The sequence below is a fragment of the Triticum dicoccoides genome, chromosome 7A, assembly GCF_002162155.2.
Source record: "Triticum dicoccoides isolate Atlit2015 ecotype Zavitan chromosome 7A, WEW_v2.0, whole genome shotgun sequence".
NCBI lineage: Eukaryota > Viridiplantae > Streptophyta > Magnoliopsida > Poales > Poaceae > Triticum > Triticum dicoccoides.
Genome location: NC_041392.1, coordinates 136046759 through 136051450, shown reverse-complemented (window position 1 = coordinate 136051450; position 4692 = coordinate 136046759). Strand labels below are relative to the sequence as shown.

The 4692-nt window shown below is 45.8% G+C and overlaps 1 long non-coding RNA gene across 1 annotated transcript; it reads right to left on the bottom strand.

The window, feature by feature from the left end:
- Positions 1 to 499: 499 nt before the first annotated feature.
- Positions 500 to 3166, bottom strand: LOC119334013. The gene is made up of 3 exons (XR_005161239.1): positions 2439 to 3166; positions 1526 to 1667; positions 500 to 1000 (listed from the first exon to the last, which is right to left on the bottom strand). It is a non-coding gene; the product is annotated as an uncharacterized LOC119334013 (long non-coding RNA).
- Positions 3167 to 4692: the final 1526 nt, after the last annotated feature.

Sequence of the window (4692 nt, the reverse complement as noted above, 5' to 3'; positions counted from 1 at the left end):
CTTGTGTCATATGCCAGAGAAGAGGGAGAAACCTGACGGATGAATGACTAGATGAATATGTTTCATTGGATTACAACGTACTGTCTCAAATTTGTTTCTTTCATACGATCAAAACAAACAAACTTTGATACATACATATCTGGCTAGACAGATTTTACAGTAGATTCTGCCAACAGCTTTTCACTATATTTTGTGCTACTCAACAGCATCAGCTTGGCGCCCTCTAGTTACTACATATGCACTGGTTGAACATATATATTACCACCCATCAGCATTTTGTGCAAACTACATGAAAAGATTGGCTTCATCATGCAAGAGGAGCAAACCCCTCCCTCGCCAAGGGACCTTCAACATCACCAGCATCAACCAGATCCACCCACCGCCACGCCATGCATTATTATAGAGAATAGTAGCATACATTTCTCAATTATATAAACAAGGGGACTAACAAACCTGGGCAAGCCAGTACATAACTCATCATCAATTCTGTTTCAATCTATATCAAGTTCACACATGTCCTCCAAAAAAATGTTGATAATAAATAGGTTGATATACACGATAAATCCAATGAGGCACTGCAAATTGCACATAAGCAAGTCCCAGCCATTTTCTTGTTTAACGAGCGAGAAATATGTTATGTAGCTGAGAAGAGATGTGTACAAATGTCATGGGTTCTTTAAACACTACACAGTCTAGAGTATTGGACTCGAGCAACAACATGATCTTTAAACAACTACCAACCAAAAACTTTATCCTAATCCACTGCACACAATGCAGATTTAGTTTCGGGGGCATCAAACTCCGATGGGCCTTCATCTTGCCAAGCACCCACGCGTATTTGAATGATTATCTTATTCATCTTAGGAGCTTCCTCTCCAACCTCTTGTCAATACCTCCAAGCTTGTACATCAGATGGCCCAGTGGTGGCCGACTTGCCAGAGTCAAGATGCCAAATGACCACAATGTTGATGTGAGTCTTCTTGCCAATGGCTGAAACAAACTGCAAGATCAAATATAAAATGTGTTAGAACACAGGATCGACATAACATAATGAACTGTTTGTCAAGATTAATATGTCAAATGACCCTATGGATAGGAACTCCATGGGTTTAATCAGATAGGGTCACTTAGTTATATCCAATGAACCATGAACCAAAATCCTAGTTTACAAACATTATGTGGGCAAATGCACATAGGAGCAATGCATAAGAAATATCATGTGGAAAACACCAAAATGGCAAGCGCCCGGCAAATCTATGGCCATTAATTAATAGCAGGTAACTAACAAATCCAGATAGATTAATTTTAGTTGTAAAAAGGATTCCAAAGTGACCTGATTTCCCCATTATCAACATATAAATGAATACCACTGCATGACCTTAGAAAAAGCTTGCCAACATGGCTAACCATTTTATTGTGTATCTCAGCAACCGAAGTTCAAGTCAGGAATTCGATGCAGTAAAGAAACTACTACAATGGTTTTCTTAATAGAAAGCTTCGCAAAGGAGAGGAACCAACAACTTACCTATGTCGGAACCAACGAGGAAGAGGATACCGGAAAGGCAGGGCGTTAGGCGTCAGAGTGAGCACCCGAGCATGCAGAGCTTTGCTGTCCAAACTTGTACCAGACAGCTCTGTGGTCCCGGAAGGTACGCCCAGCAACAGTGCTACAAATGTGAGCAAAAACCAAAGCCACTAGTACTCAAGGCAGGCAAACTAAAATGATGGTTTGTCAAGCATTAAGATAGACATAATAATCTAAAAATATTGAGATAGACAGGAGCGGAGCAGTCAAAGCTTATCAAGAAATCCAAAGCAAGCGAAGTTTGGGTACAGGATATTTATATTAATCTAAATGCACAATGATGCCATCAATTCCGTTATTCAGTTTGGTTTTTAGCTTTTGTAGCACTGTGCAATCAAAACTTCATAATATTGTCATTAAAATTACAGCTGCAAGCCAGCAAGGTTATCATAGATTTTCGTTCTGCACTGTGGTCATGGAGTGATCAGATAAAACATGCCAGACATATCAATTGTTTGTTGGTGTTATCATGCACAGTGGTTCTTTTTTTTAGGGATCATGCATAGTGGTTCTACAGAGTAAATTCTGAGCAGAACAGGCTAACAACATGATAATTGCTACCAACGATTTACTTGAAAGCAGCTGCTACAGTAGTAATAACAAATTCAGTAGTTGTTATACATGTGATTTCAGTGATGTTCCTCCAACTTATACGGATCAGAGGTTCAGAAGCAGTAATAATTGGGTAGTTTCACATGGTAGTAGCAGCCACCTACCTATCCAACCTGCCTACCTAACGAACACAATTTGGGGGAAGCCATGGCCGTGAACACAAACGCACAAGCCACACGAGCAGATGGTGGATGCCCGCAACAGCAAGGGGTGGGCAGAAGGGGTTGCGCAACGTACGTACCGAAAACATAACGGCCAGGTGGGTGAGGTCGGCAAGACCGTTGAGATCACCGTCGCTGCTGCCGAGCGAGTCCTCTCCGTTCCCGCTCTCTAGGAAGACTCTCCTGCTGCTGTGGTGGCTCCTGGACCCCTCCCATCGGCGCGTCCATAGCAAGAGCTCGCCCGTCGGTGGCTCCCCCGCCACCCCTAGGTGGCATCCTTGTTGTTGGCGCCCTCCGTCGTGTCGCCACCGTGATGGGGACGCGGGGCTGACGAACCAATGAGGGGATCGAACCCCGTGACGGATTTCGGGCGAGATCCGGCGAGCGGACTCGCACCGTGCGCGGTGGGTGTTACCGATCCACCTCCCAAGCTTCAGAAGGTGCAGCGGCGGCGAGGGGAAGAATTTTTTTGGCTCTGAATACCAATGTAACACCCCCGATCTGAGAGGGGATCGGTGATCTAAGTGGGTGAGATGGAGCAGGTGAGGAAGGGGATGAGCTTGGAGAAGGGGTTTGGATTTCAGAGGAAAGTTCAGATACAAGAAAAGTGATTCACACGCATGACTCACTCGACCAATAGGCTGGTCCTTTTAAACCCCACACACTCACACCCAGGCTAGGGCCCCGCTTGCCAGCCTTGCCAGGTCACGCCGTCCAGGGGTGGACCGGTGTGACACGAACCAATGAGCGGGCGGAGCGGGAGAAGGCTCCGAGGAAGAGTCCTCGGTATGGCTTCGTTAGGTTGAGGAGGCGTCGGCGGGAGCGCATGTCCAGGAGGCGCTGCTGTCGACCGGCCGCCGCCGCCGCATCTGGGTGGTGGGGGCTGGGTTGGGGTTGAGATGTAGGTGGGGGCTTGTATAGGAGGAGGTGGTGGCGGAGGCAGGAGGGGTTCCTCTCGACGTCTGAAAGGGCTCCCTCGTCGCCAGCCTTGTCGGGGGTGAGCACGGGCAATGACGGCGGCTCCAAGAAAGAGAGAGGAAGTGGGGAGGAGGCGAGCCGGGGTGGGGGGAACCGGATCCTCTAACATTGTGAAGGAAAGTCACGGTGCTACAGTGTTTGCCTAGTGTAAAATGAAAAAGGAAAGTTAGGGACTGTTAGTAGGTAGTTAGTAGGTTGCTTATTGTTGATATTTACTGTAGATATAAATAATTTAAAATTAATTTTATTTCACCATCAATTTATTTGTATGTAATTACTATAAATGTACACGGTAGATCATCAATTTGCAAATTAATTTAAATTATTTTAGCAATAATCATATGGATAGAAAGAAGGAAAGTTAGAGACCTTAACTTTCCTTCTCAATGTTAGAGGATCCGGTTCCGGAGTGGGGGAAAGTGTCAGGTGCTCCCAGCCTTAGCATACTCCCGGTACTCCAATGCCAAAAAACATTTTTTTAACGTTTCAAAAATTTCAAAAAAATTGTGAATGTTCACAATGAATGTGACTATAAGTCCTAAAAATTTCAGGTCCAAACTCGAAACACATATTGAGAAACAAAAATGTGAAATCTAGCATGAATAGTGTAAAGAAGAGACAAAAGGAACATTGACACTATTTAGATCTGGATTTCTCTTTTTTTGTTTCTCAATGTACATTTCGATTTTAGATCTAAAATTTTTAGGGGATGTAGTAACATTTCTTGTGAACATTCTCATTTTTTCAGAATTTTTTGAAATATTTAAAAATCATTTTTTGATATTGGAGCACTGCGAGTACCGCAAGGCTGGGAGCACTGAATACTTTCCCGCTGGGGTGGATTGGTGATGTGTTTTCGGCAAACGATGATGGGCAGGATTGCGCCTGAAAAATAAGATTTTGTGCGAGGGACAGATGAAGGCGAGGCAAGGCCAGGCAGACAAAAAGTGGGAGGCGTAAGACAGGATATGGAACATTATTATTGCAGTGTCATTTTTGCGAAAAACCCCTCAGTGAATTCCCGACACAACCCACACTCCCTGGTCGTCTCCCCCACTCGTCTCCCTTGCACGTCGGAGCCCTTGCTCGGCTCCCCCGCCCTACGCCTCCACCACGTTGCTTCCCTCTCCTTGTTCCCTTGCTCATTCCCCATGGTGAACCACGGGAAGGAGAAGGCTTGATTTTTGTTTTGGATCTGCTCTCCGATGGCGGCGGCCTTCCCCGAGCTTGGTGAGCCGAAGCTGGCCCTTCCCGTCGTGGAACACCTCCTCGCCGGCTGGCCGCCATCAACCATGAAGCCGGTCCCTGCCAGTTCCTTCACCTCGCCGCCAACCTCGCTCCCACGCGCACCTCCCA